Raw genomic sequence first — 14,463 nt, 5'->3', positions numbered from 1 at the left:
TCAATCTGCCAAGGTTGAGAAACACTGCCCAAGTGCCTCGGTTCCTTAGTAATGAAATATACACAGCAATAATCATCAGCTTACTGCTGTTTCATGCCCCTCCAAATCATCTCAGTCTGCTTAACAGACCAGTTGTCGCTATACAAACCCCATGACCATCTGTCCTTGGCGGTGGGGACTATTCAAAAGAACCAAGGCCATGGCCACCCGAACGCACAGCTTGTTTCACATCGCACTCTACCAAATTGTTGGCCGATGAAAGAATAGGTCTTTTGATTGTTAACAGCCTGCCATCTTATAGAGTAAGGCAGTGTAAAGTAAAGGTAAAGGTTTCCCCTTGACATTACGTCCAGTCGTGTCCCACTCTAGGGGGCGGCGCTCATCTCCGTTTCAAAGCCGAAGAGCCGGCGTTTGTCCGAAGACACTTCCTCCGTGGTCACGTGGCCGGCATGACTACACAGAACTCCGTTACCTGCCCGCCGAAGTGGTACCTATTAATCTACTCACGTTGGCATGTTTTCGAACTGCTAGGTTGCGTAGAAGTACTAAAATCAAACAAATAAAGGCTTTTACAGTATAGATAACAGCTGATTATGCTTTTACCCTATGTACTTGTGGATAAGCCCATCCACGGATAAGCATATCCTCGAAGTTTTAACCAAAATACCATGAAAAATCCACCACCTGCCAATAAACTAGCCCTCCAAATTTTCATATGTTTTAATTTTCACAATTCCACGGGTGGCACATTTTTCATGGTATTTTGATTAAAAATTCAAGAGTCGGCTTATTCGTGGATGGGCTTATCCGCAAGTATATACAGTATTTTATAGTATATTTAAAGTACTTTAAAAAATATATTACTATATATACTGGCAGATAAGTCCATCCGTGGATAAGCCAAACCAGTTTGGGGGTGTATTTTGGCACCAAAAATTTGTTGGAAGTTTTGGCAAATCCAGCCTGCCTCATTAACATGTAAATTAAGTTGCCCAAAATGCAACTCTGAGGAAGCTGTTTGTTGCCACTCCCACTTCCTCTTTCGCTCTTTCCCCCTTCTCCACCCAGGGAGAGGCAGCATGGCTGCTGCTCTCTTCATCAGGGCCATGTGCCTTGATGAGGGATTCTGCCCCTTTCTTTCACATACCTCTTGGCAACTGAGGGCTGAGAGTTTAGGGCAAAATTAAGTATTTAGAAAGAAAAGAAGAACAAAGGAACTTCATCTTTTCCACCAAGATGGATGTAACAGAACAACAAAGAATAAAGTCAGTAAGCTTCTTTTTACTTCTTAACCTAATATGTCTAAGCGTGTGATTCTTTATGCTTGGCAGGGCTGAATGTGTAAGAGCAATAACCTGTGTTTCTCTGGCATGCTCATTGAAGCTATCTAAGATAATTTTCTTTTTCTGTGCCAGCTTCTAAGCTGTGTTATAAGCTCTGCTCCATTTCAGTGGTTCTAGCAGGCCACTGAATTAGCTTCAAAATTCTCGGCTTATTTGCAAGTGTATACACAGTCGCAAAAGTGGCATCCCTCCAAAGGGTTAGACATGACTCGGTGCTTGCACAGGGGACCTTTCACCTTTTTCACTTTCACACAGTATATACAGTATATACAGGCTGAGCATAATGTGCTTCCTTTGGTTAGCATAGTGTGTTGTCTGTGAATCCGGTCAAATGCAGTTAATTCAATAAACTATAGTTTAGTGCAATGTGTGAGCCTGGTTAATGTTATGCGGTTCATGGAGCAGCAAGGGGTTCCAGGGTGGTGCTACCACAATTGGCTTCTTTTGGAGATGATAAGGAGCATCAGAGGCAAATTTAAAAAGTGGGTGGTGTGTAAGATAAATTACTATAGTTAATTTCCAGTTTAGTTTGCATGCAGCATACTCCCAGTCAATCCCTATATCCAGATCAGAGCAAGCATACGCACCATTCAATTCAGCTCAGCTAGTTAAAAAAAAACAGCTTGAAGTTTATTTATTAAATATCCTCTATCATCAAAACCATTAAATGGCAAAACTGGGGCAAAGGCAGGTAAAGAGAAAGACATGAACCGCAGGCAAGCATTTATATTATCTGTATATCTATGGGTATATATTCACAGGCACAGAGCTTTCCAGAGCCATGGGAAACGATCCTGTGGGTTATTAGTATGGACAGCCCCCAATGGAGTGGCCTTTTGTTATTCCAGCCTTTATGTACATGATAGGAACAGAATAGAGTTGGAGAGTAGGACACAAGGTGATCTTTCCTCTATTTTGCACCAGGAAGAAATGACAATTTGGTAGATGGGATGATGTATTCCACACTGGTGCTGCGTGCTTCAGGTTAGTGTGAGCACCAGGTCCTGGGCTCCGTGCAGTGTCTATGAATGCCAGTTGCGACAGTGAGTTTGCAAAAAGAATCCTATACTTGTGGCTGCAATAAGAGTAAAGTCAGCAGAATTTGGCAAGTACACTTATGTGGCTTTGGGCCTGCAGCAGAACTAGAACTCACAGTCTCCCAGTTTCTAGCCTGGTACCATTAAGGGCTACACCAAACTGGCTCTTCTCATGGAGGGGAGATCAAAGCTGCCCCATCTGCTAAGTTTCTCCTGCCTTCCAATTTTGCATCTCCCCTTGCCCCATGAAACCCAACTCAGCAAACTTCTTCCTTGACCAAGTTGAGGCTAGGGAATGGCACAGGAATAACATTTAAGGCTGACAGGGAGCTCCCATCAAGTTATTTCCTCTCCCTAAAGAGGGACAACCTAAAAATGCTGGTCTATGACTATAATAAAGGATTTGATTTGATTTGATTTGATTTGATGATCTACTAGAAAACTTCTATGCAGAGATTCAAAGAGGAAAGTTCATAGTGAGAGGTGTGGTTACAAGGGAGGTTTAAGGAAGGAAACTATGATGTTTCAACTGGGAAATGAGAATCGCCAGTGATCTGTGCCAAGTAACCTGTGGGTCGATCCCATTCGAACCATGCAGATTCATCCAGCACATTTCCCCCTTTATCAGCAACCCAGATTTCTAGACTTCACTTCTGATTCCAAATCCTTCCGCTGTGCATCATTGTTTTTTTTTAAAGGGGGTGGTGACAAAAGTGAACAAGAGTGCAGTTTTATATGGCCAAATCAATTTAGTTAGAATTGCTTTCAAGGGAAAAAAATATATCACCTGCCCCCGTGCACGAAGTCATGGTATGCATTTTAAAAAGCATTTTAAAAAGGATCTCTAGAGCAGCGTTTCTCAATCTTAGCAACTTTAAGATGGGTGGGCTTCAACTCCCAGAATTCCCTAGCCAGAAATTAAATTAAACACTCCTCTAGAGGAAATTAAAAAGGAAAGGAAAAAAAGTTATACCCAAGATGCTCAAAGGAGCTGGAGCAAGTCTTCAGGAGAAAAGGGGCTGTTTTAGTTCCAAAAAATAGATCTGTAAGGAATGTCAAAAGAATGACTCAGATAGGGACTTTTTACTGAATATAGAGAAGAAGCTGGCTGAAGTTTTAAAAATTAATTGTTGTTTATTCGTTTAGTCGCTTCCGACTCTTTGTGACTTCATGGACCAGCCCACGCCAGAGCTTCCTGTCGGTCGTCAACACCCTCAGCTCCCCCAGGGACGAGTCCGTCACCTCTAGAATATCATCCATCCATCCTGCCCTTGGTCGGCCCCTCTTCCTTTTGCCCTCCACTCTCCCTAGCATCAGCACCTTCTCCAGGGTGTCCTGTCTTCTCATTATGTGGCCAAAGTATTTCAGTTTTGCCTTTAATATCATTCCCTCAAGTGAGCAGTCTGGCTTGATTTCCTGGAGGATGGACTGGTTGGATCTTCTTGCAGTCCAAGGCACTCTCAGAGTTTTCCTCCAACACCACAGTTCAAAAGCATCTACCTTCCTTCCCTCCACCTTCCTTATGGTCCAGCTCTCGCAGCCATATGTTACTACGGGGAACACCATTGCTTTAACTATGCGGACCTTTGTTGTCAGCGTGATGTCTCTGCTCTTAACTATTTTATCGAGATTTGTCATTGCTCTTCTCCCAAGAATTAAGCGTCTTCTGATTTCCTGACTGCAGTCAGCATCCGCAGTAATCTTCGCACCTAGAAATACAAAGTCTTTCACTGCTTCTACGTTTTCTCCCTCTATTTGCCAGTTATCGATCAAGCTGGTTGCCATAATCTTGGTTTTTTTGAGGTTTAGCTGCAAGCCAGCTTTTGCACTTTCTTCTTTCACCTTCATCATAAGGCTCCTCAGTTCCTCTTCGCTTTCAGCCATCAAAGTGGTATCATCTGCATATCTGAGATTGTTAATGTTTCTTCCAGCGATTTTAACTCCAGCCTTGGATTCCTCAAGCCCAGCATGTCGCATGATGTGTTCTGCGTAGAAGTTGAATAGGTAGGGTGAGAGGATACAGCCCTGCCGTACTCCTTTCCCAATCTTAAACCAGTCCGTTGTTCTGTGGTCTGTTCTTACTGTTGCTACTTGGTCGTTATACAGATTCTTCAGGAGGCATACAAGATGACTTGGTATCCCCATACCACTAAGAACTTGCCACAATTTGTTATGGTCCACACAGTCAAAAGCTTTAGAATAGTCAATAAAACAGAAATAGTTGTTTTTCTGAAACTCCCTGGCTTTTTCCATTATCCAGCGGATATTGGCAATTTGGTCCCTAGTTCCTCTGCCTTTTCTAAACCCAGCTTGTACATCTGGCAATTCTCGCTCCATGAATTGCTGAAGTCTACCTTGCAGGATCTTGAGCATTACCTTACTGGCATGTGAAATGAGTGCCACTGTTCGATAGTTTGAACATTCTTGAGTGTTTCCCTTTTTTGGTATGGGGATATAAGTTGATTTTTTCCAATCTGATGGCCATTCTTGTGTTTTCCAAATTTGCTGGCATATAGCATGCATTACCTTGACAGCATCATCTTGCAAGATTTTGAACAGTTCAGCTGGGATGCCGTCATCTCCTGCTCCTTGTTATTAGCAATGCTTAAGGCCCATTCAACCTCACTCTTCAGGATGTCTGGCTCTAGCTCACTGACCACACCATCAAAGCTATCCCCAATACTGATATCCTTCCTATACAGGTCTTCTGTATATTCTTGCCACCTTTTCTTGATCTCTTCTTCTTCTGTTAGGTCCTTGCCATCTTTGTTTTTGATCATACCCATTTTGGCCTGGAATTTACCTCCGATGTTTCTAATTTTCTGGAAGAGGTCTCTTGTCCTTCCTATTCTATTGTCTTCTTCCACTTCCGCGCGTTGCTTGTTTAAAAATAATTCCTTATCTCTTCTGGCTAACCTCTGGAATTTTGCATTTAATTGGGCATATCTCCCCCTATCACTGTTGCCTTTTGCTTTCCTTCTTTCTTGGGCTGCTTCTAGTGTCTCAGCAGACAGCCACTTTGCCTTCTTGGTTTTCTCTTTCTTTGGGATGTATTTTGTTGCCGCCTCCTAAACAATGTTGCGAACCTCTGTCCATAGTCCTTCCGGGACCCTATCTACTGAGTCCAGTCCCTTAAATCGATTCTTCACCTCCACTGCATATTCCTTAGGAATATTAGTGAGCTCATATCTAGCTGATCTGTGGGTCTTCCCTAATCTCTTTAGTCTGATCCTAAATTGTGCAAGAAGAAGTTCGTGATCTGAACTACAGTCAGCTCCAGGTCTTGTTTTTACCGACTGTATAGATGTCCGCCACCTTTGGCTGCAAAGGATGTAGTCAATCTGATTTCAGTGTTGTCCATCTGGTGAAGTCCACGTATAAAGCCGTCTCTTAGGTTGTTGGAAGAGAGTGTTTGTTATGCAGAGTGAATTGTCTTGGCAAAATTCTATCAGCCTATGTCCTGCTTCGTTTTGTTCTCCCAGGCCATGCTTACCTGCAATTCCAGGTGTCATTTGACTGCCCACCTTAGCATTCCAGTCTCCCGTGATGAAAATAACGTCTCTTTTAGGCGTGTTGTCCAGTAGGTGCTGGAGATCCTCATAGAACTGCTCTACTTCAGCTTCTTCAGCATCTGTGGTTGGGGCGTATATTTGGATCACTGTGATGTTAGATGGCTTGCCCTGAATTCGAATTGAGATCGTTCTATCATTTTTTGGATTGTATCCAAGCACTGCTTTAACCACTTTACTATTAATTATGAAGGCTACTCCATTTCTTCTGTGGTCCTCTTGTCCACAGTAGTAGATCTGGTGGTCATTTGATGTGAAGTGGCCCATTCCAGTCCATTTCAGTTCACTGACGCCCAGAATGTCTATCTTTAATCTTGACATCTCACCAATAACCACATCCAATTTGCCCTGGCTCATAGATCTTACATTCCAGGTTCCAATGGTGTGTTGATCCTTAGAACATCGGATTCGCCGTTCACCACCAGCACCGTCGGCCGCTAGCCGTCCTTTCGGCTTTGAGCTAGCTGCGTCATCACGTCTGGGGCTAGTTGAGCTCATCCTCTGTTCCTCCCCAGTAGCATTTTGACCATCTTCCGACCTGGGGGTCTCATCTTCCGATGGTATACTGACATATCTCTGGTTGTACTGATCCATTGAGTTTTCACGGCAAGAATACTGGGGTGGGTTGCCATTACCTTCCCCAGGGATCGCATTTAGTCTGACCTCTCTGTCATGACCTTCCCGTCTTGGGTGTCTTTCACGGTTTAGCTCATGGCATCATTGAGGTGCTCAAGCTCCAGCACCACGACAAGGTAACGATCCTTTGCTGAAGTTAAAAATTAATGGGGAAATGCAAATGATAAACCAAGAGAATGACCTGGATAATGTCTTTTTATTGGATTTACAAAACAGGCTTATTAAAGCCTCAAAGAAGCTTATGCGATGGGACGTAGAAGAATTGGAGAGATCAAATCCTACAAAAATATATATGCAAATTTTGAATTAAGGAAGAATGAAGAAAAGTAATAAGAATGTGAAAAAGAAATGTAGAAAAAGAAAAGAAAAGAAAAGATTCGAAGAAGTGGCTTCTGATCTTCTTGATCTTCTTGACAATGGTTACAGGTAGTCCTTACTTAACGACCACAATTGAAACCAGAATTTCAGTTGCTAAGTGAAGTGGTCATTAAGTGAATCCAACCCAATTTTACGACCTTTTTTGCGGCAGTAATTAAGCAAATCACTGTGGTCATTAAGTGAACCATGTGGTCGTTAAGCAAATCATTATCACATGACCGCAGGGACACTGTGACGGTTGTAAGTGTGAGCACCAGTTGTAAGTTGTTTTTTTCAGCACCATTGTAAATGTAAAGCTAATGTAAAGAAGGAAATTATGATGTAGCCTTAGAGAGAGGGTAAAATATAAATACATCTATACAGGTAGTCCTCACTAAGCCTCTCTAAGGCTACATCATAATTTCCTTCTTTACATTAGCTATCCTTTCTAATCTTCAAATCCATAAATCACAAGTTCATTTTTCTCTTTTTTCAGCAGAAAGTCCATAAGGGGCTTAAGTCCTATGACAATAAATGAATGAACTAAAGATTAAGATTTACAGAGGTAAAAGGAAGGAATATAAAGTTGGTTTATTTGATCAAGGTTAAAATAAGTCATGTTTTTATGAAATTCTGGCAACCCTTTATAGACTTTTTGCTGATACCAGGATTGAAAACGTGATGTCTTCTGGATTTGCTTATAAATAAGGGATGGGTTATGGGATGAAGAGGTATCTGTCTGTAACCTTATAGGGGGTGAAGAGCTACCAAATCTGTTTATACTTGTGATGAAGATTGGAAGTAGTTCTTTATATATTTCTTTTCTTTTTCTTTATCTCACTCTGTCCTTTTTCTTTTCTTTCTTGTTTTTTACTTTATCTTTCTTTACACTTTTTACTCTCTTTTTACTTTACTTTCTCTCTCTGAATTTAGTTTGTATTAGTTTTTATTACTGTAATTAAAATCTTTAATTATATATATATATATATATATATATATATATATATGTATGTATGTATGTATGTATATAGGAAGGGACAGACCCATTCAGAAGGAGTTAGCAGGGCCAGGAGAAATATTCAATTAATCCAATGCAATTCATATTCTTACTAAGCAGCTGGTTCCTTTATAGCCAGTAATTACTAACATTGATCCCAGATTAACTTTTTTTTTAAGTAGGTGGAGCAGAGGGTCTGGCAGGTGATAAGAGGAAAGAGTTTATACGTATCACTTTGGAGATCCAACTGCAGACCAAGATAATTCATATTTCCACAGGCTATAAATCTCACTGAAATGAATACTAGGTTCAAACACGCTGTACCCTGATGCTGTTCTTTTGACATATTTTGTGAATCCAGCCATTGGGGTTTGTGAACCATCATTTATGTTTTAGTATGATGTATAAACCATCAATTGTGGTTTATTCAAAAAACCATGGTTAAACAAGCTATGGCTTAGTATGCTCAGTGGACCCATTTGTGAAAAGCTTCTCTTATTGGTTCCCAGAAAACAATTTCCATTTAAAGATAACAAGAGCAGCCTAGACCACTGTTTTTCAATCAATTAGCAACCACATGTGGCCAAGCAGGCAACTCAAGAAAAAAGGAAAGTTTTAAGTAACCCAAATGTTCAGGTTGAGTTATCGTAGCTAGGCTGTAAAACTCCAGAAGATCACTAGATGGTAGCAAAGAAATAAGAAACACTTTCTTTGCTGCCCTGATTTCTCCCTTCCATGTCCCAGCTCAAGACTTATCTACCTAGAAAGCAGGTAGGATAATATCTGTCTGTCTGTCTGTCTGTCTGTCTATCTAATTTGTCCCCGCCCATCTCCTCCCGTGGGGGGACTCTGGGCGGTTTACAACAATCCCAGAGCTTCCTTTCCAGGTGGATTTATTTATTTTTGGTAGAATGCAAGATCCACCAACCAAAGCTTGGTGCAAAGATATACCATAAACATTAAATAATTCTGACCCCACTGTTGAGTTTATTCTAGGAATCGGCTGATTTCACACAAAATCTTCTGACTTCCTCTGCCTCCTCGCTTTCTTATGTATTTTCTTAATATATATCCCACCCACCCACCCCTTTTTGGTTTTTGGCAGCTTATTATATAAAATCCACAAAAATACAAAAATGCAAGCATTAAATATTTGATTTCCTCATTTCCTCAATATAATTTAGAGCAGAAGAGGTGACTTGTTTTCTAATTATTCTTGTCAAACAACTGGGAAGTACAATCCCTACTAGGTCTACTGCAAAGCATCCAGGGATCTACCAGGAGATCTAGGTCTGCTCACAATAATGAATAAAAACAGAACTTTGAAGTTGAAGGTGCTTTTACATCAAGCTAGGGATCAAAATCTGTGCCTTGAGTTTACTTAGTTATTAAAACATTTTAAAAATCAATTTATTGTTTTTAGACAAAGGGAAATAATTCCAAATGCTGCAACTGCTTGCATAGTTTATTGCTATAAATACCAGTTTAATTCAGGGGGGGCACTTTTGCAAAACCTTTGGATCCAGTTCACTTTCCTGGCTCAGAGACCGAGTCTACTTAAACAAAGGATCAAAGTAAATGCATTGTGAAAAAAGCAACACTGCCTAGTGGAGACGGTTTTGCTTCTAGAGTTAAGAGCCAAGAGTGTGTGTCCATGTGCAGAGTAAGATTTTAATCAGGATCACAGCTGAGGAAGAAAGAGTTGCCTTTCAGATGCCCTTGAACTACATCTCCCAGCATCCCTAGCTGTCAACTATATTGACTGTATCTTCTAGGGTCATAGATCAATAATATCTCAAGAGCTGCAGATCTCCCATCGCTGGTCTAGATCTTCCCACTTCTGCGTAGTGTGCGCCTGTTAAAAACCTACCCCTTTCAGCACCTATTGCTAATCTTCAAAAAAATGGTTGCAGCTTTTAAAAATATATTTGGCATCACATCTTTTTTCCCTAGCCTACCAGCCCCATCTGGTGCCTTAGGGTCATCATGCCTAGCCAGCCTGCTCATCTAGAGTGATAGGCACTGGGCCAAGATCTTAGGAAGATCGTCTCTAGTGTGAGAAATGCTGCCCTAAATTTTGATTTGATTGATTATGTGCCATCAAGTCGGCATCAACACCCAGGACCACATAGATAGATTTTCTTCATGACAATCTATCCCTATCTAAGCCAACACCATCTTTCTTGACACCTGAGTGTTTTGAAAGGACTTGTGAAATTTTTGATGCAATCCTGGAACATGCATGACTTGCCCTGAATATTCCCCAGCTGAATATTTAGCATCTGTAACAAAAAGCAGTCCTCACCATTATCAGGGTTAGGAAAGCCTCTCTATTTTCTATAGTAATTGATCTGTTGCCAGTTAGAGTGCAAACAATACCCAACGCTTGGTCCCTGTCAGGAACATTTCAGAAGTTCAGTGAGAATTCCATAAAATGTTCACCGGTAAAACTGTATTCCACCAGGCTTTTAACCTGAGCTGATTATTTCTGGCCACAAATGGGGGGCAGGGGTGGGAGATTCCTAATTTGATGGTTTTCGTTCTCCCTGGTTTTACTCTGTTGCAATGCTGCCCAGAGTTCTTCCTTCAGGAATAACTGCCTGAAATATGAAAGGGTTATCAAAACCAGGAGACAGCCCAGACAGCAAACAAACGGAATAAATGGTCATAATTATTCCGAAGCTTGTACACGTGCAAACCTTTTAGATTCAATTCCTTTTAGATCTACTGCAAAGTATCCAGGGATCTACTAGGAGGTCTAGATCGGCTCACAATGATGAATAAAGACAGAACTTTGGAATTGAAAGTGCTTTTACATCAAGGAAGGGATCGTGGTGCCTTCAATTATCCCCAATTTTGATCTTGAATCACTTCTTCTTTGGCAGTGCAGAAATTGTCCCCCGTTTATACTAGATTGGTTGTCTCTTAAAAACTTCCGTTTACAGATATACGGGCACTGATCGCACTTGGTTTTCAGAGAACAGAAGGCTCTGATGCTGGGAAAGGTGGAAGGAAAGAGAAGAAGAGGAGGACCAGCAGCAAGGGGATGGACTCAGTTACTGTGGCCATGGGGGCACCATTGGAAGACTTGAGGGAACAAGTTGGGGACTCAGATCCTCCAGGAGAAAATCTATGTGGTTGCTAGGAGTTAACATCAACTTGAAGGCACATACTAAATCAATCAATCGTCCAGCTGTAGCCAAAATGGCATTGTTAGATCTTTGTAGGACCCCAAAGTTTGCAGAAGTAACCCTCCCACAGCAATAAAGCTGCCACCTTGGGGACAGGAATCCTCAAAGCTACCTAATAAGGACTGAGCATGCTCAGTGGTTTTGGAATGCTGGGGAATTCTGAGAATTGAAGTCCACACATCTTCAAGTTGCCAAGGTTGAGAAACTCTGGTCTATACAGTACTTGCAAAGTATGTTTACTGCTTTTGAACATAAAGGTTCTACAAGGGGCCACTCAGAGTCAGCTCATGAACAGCTGTGAGTTACAAAGATATCTCAAAATCAGGACTGTGTCAGCATCTGTTCAGACCTACACATTTAATCCAAAGGCATAAGATTTCACAACCTGCTCCTTACTTCAGGGATGAAGTGCGGGGTAGCTTGTGAAAGCTTATGCCTTTGAGTAAAATGTATTATTAATCTGAAGAAGTGCTACCAAGCAACAAAGACGGCTAAAACAACAAATGATTTTGGGTGAAGTGGGCACAGTTAAAAAATGGAAAGAGAGGGAAGAAAGTGGAAGGGGAGAAAGATCAGTGTGAATATAATACTGTCTACCCCAACGGCAATTTCCTAGGTGCCAATAAGTTTTAAAATATTCATAAAAGAGTACTAGATGTCGGAAAGAGAGACAAGAAAAAATGGAAGAAGGTGGATCAGTTAATCAGTGTTTCTTAACCTTGGCCACTTTAAGATGTGTGGACTTCAACTCCCAGTTTCCCTTTAGCATATCTCCTCTTTTCTTCTGTCCTGCTGGCCGCACAAATTAGATTATTCTACCTATTCTGAATCAGAAGAACATTAAAAAAAAGCCACCTTTGAGATTAGATCTGCCTTTTTACTACAAGCTAGATGCTCCTGGAAGCTTCTAACATCAGGGAAGTGCCTGGGAAGGCAGGACTGTTTCCAACACTCAGCGTTCCCAGACTGGACCTATTCAGTTCCACTTGGCTAGGATGGTTCAGACCTTCAGATCAATTGTCCTCCATCCATGTGCCTCAGTAATTTTGAAGATCACCTACACCAATGTTTCTCCACCGTGGCAGCTTGAAGATGCGTTGACTTTGTCTCCCAGAATGCTGGCTGGGGAATTCTGGGAGCTGAAGTCCACACATCTTCAAGCTGCCAAGGTGGAGAAACACTGATCTGCACCATGTCACCATACCTTGTAGCAGCCAGTTCCACAGGTTAGCTTTGTGCTTGGTCAAGCACCCCCATTTTCTGCAGACTGAGTTCTTTTTCAGTGACTCCTAAAACTTCCTTTCCCTGCATTCATCTCTCACCCTCTCTCTTCACCTCCATCCGTTCAAAGGTTCTCTCCATCTATCTCAATCTAGCACACTCTCTCTCTCTCCTGACTCAGCCTTTCAGTTAGACAAAAGGAAGAGAGCTAACATCTGTGCCTCAAGCCTCTGGCTTCTTGATCTCCCTCTCTGGGTCTCGACCTCACCCTTCTGTGCTTTATAGTATCTTTTCATTTTCAGGCATGTCCCATTGTGCACCAGACGTCTCTGCTTTACCCAAACGACTCCACAGTGACTCTTTGCAAGTTGCTCTTTTACTGTTCAGTGGGCTTTTCTCTGCCACCCTCACTGCTCTCGGCCATATCAGCTCCTCGCAGGTTTCCCACCTTACTTGTAAAAAGTTGGATGCTCAGCCTGGATGGGGGAAGAGCCGCATTCACCCGCCGCCGCTCGGACCGTTTCACTTCTTTCTCTCTCGCTGCGTCTCTGCCCCGGAGAGAGGAGGAGAGAGCCTTCTGGCCATCGGATTTCCTGGCTCAGAGCAGCACTGGCGTGTGAGCAAGCATATGTGCCTCACGAATGTGTGTGTGTGTGTGTGAGTGTGTGTGTGTGTGTGTGTGAGCAACACACACAAACCCACACCCAGAACTCATCCCCTCCCTCCTTGGTTTGGAATCACGGACCGTCTGACACAATTGCCATGAGGTCATAAATGGGAATGGCTGATGACTATCTTGGCACTCAACGAATGGTGCTTGTAAAGGCCCCGGGTTCCAACATTCTTGCCCTTTTTTCTTCTTGTTCCCTTCCCCCCCCCCCACCTTCGACCGTGAATCCAAACTCTGGGTGGTGGCCCGCATCTACCATAACTTTTGATCACCCATAGGCATCTTCTTCCTCTCTGCCTTGGGGTGGCTCCAGGTGATGTCACATCCAAACATTATCTCTGGCAAGGATAATTTATTTATTTATTTAATGTATAAAGTTACCATCTCGAGGGGCGTGCAGATCCCTCCCCTTCTGAGGACATGAACAGGACTCTGCAAAGCCCATCCTTCCCTTCCATCTATTCACAGCAAAACTGACAGGGCCACACTACCCAGGGGTGATCGTTCAGTTGATCTACTCAGCTCATGCTTACATACTCACCAGTGACCACATGTCCTTTATTATAAAGGACAGTCCTTTATATCAGAAAACTGTCCTTTAGATTCGTTTAATTTAATGATTTATCTTCTTGGTTTTGCTCCTGAATTTTCCTGGGTAAAGCAAAGTTATAGACCTAAACGATTATTTTTTTTTTAATCCTTATGAACCTCTTTCAGAATTGCCCCTATCTCAGGTTGGTCCTTTATTTTTTCCAAGAAAATATGGTCACTGTACTTATACATAACCTTAAAGAAGGGGAACTGAGATCCTTTTTTACCCTATTGGTCCTATCAACCACAAGGATTAAAGATCAGTGGCAAGGTTTCCAACCGCTTGGGGTCCAGAAGCATAAAACTATAGTGTAACTCCTTGAAGAGGCTTCACTGAGTCATTGAAACAAAGGAAAGACCCATGGGAAAAAGCAAAAAAGCTGATCGCCCTGAATTTGTGTTGCCCATCTGCTTGCTGTGGTCCTTGCTTCTGCCCCCCCAAAAGTTGCCCACCCCCCAACTCTAGAGGTAAGTTGTTTTTAACTCCCTCTCTCCATCTTCAGGAGGGTTGGTGTGAACTTGGTTAGGACAAAGGAATTTCTTCTCACAACAGCGAACTTCATTAGTGGGATTTGCTGCTACAGAATGCGATGACAGCCCTACTGACTTAGAACGCTTTAAAAAGGGATTTAAAAAGTTTTAAACGGTTTGACAACAAAGGCCCGCATAGTTAAAGCAATGGTGTTCCCTGTAGTAACATATGGCTGCGAGAGTTGGACCATAAGGAAGGCTGAGCGAAGGAAGATCGATGCTTTGGAACTGTGGTGTTGGAGGGAAATTCTGAGAGTGCCTTGGACTGCCAGAAGATCACACCAGTCCATCCTCCAGGAAATAAAGCCAGACTGCTCACT

At 42.2% G+C, this 14,463-nt stretch overlaps 1 protein-coding gene across 1 annotated transcript in view; it reads right to left on the bottom strand.

Annotated features, from left to right (window-relative positions):
• Window positions 1-12,943, bottom strand: part of LOC134489855 (tenascin-X-like) — a 112,592-nt gene extending 99,649 nt beyond the window's left edge. The window contains exon 1 of the mRNA XM_063292728.1: window positions 12,805-12,943. The gene's annotated coding sequence lies outside the window, so the exon portion shown is untranslated. The remainder of the gene's footprint in view (window positions 1-12,804) is intronic.
• Window positions 12,944-14,463: the final 1,520 nt, after the last annotated feature.

The sequence above is a fragment of the Candoia aspera genome, chromosome 2 (assembly GCF_035149785.1).
Source record: "Candoia aspera isolate rCanAsp1 chromosome 2, rCanAsp1.hap2, whole genome shotgun sequence".
Classification (NCBI taxonomy): domain Eukaryota; kingdom Metazoa; phylum Chordata; class Lepidosauria; order Squamata; family Boidae; genus Candoia; species Candoia aspera.
The sequence above is the reverse complement of the archived record's forward strand: the minus strand, read 5'-3'. Positions and strand labels throughout refer to the sequence as shown.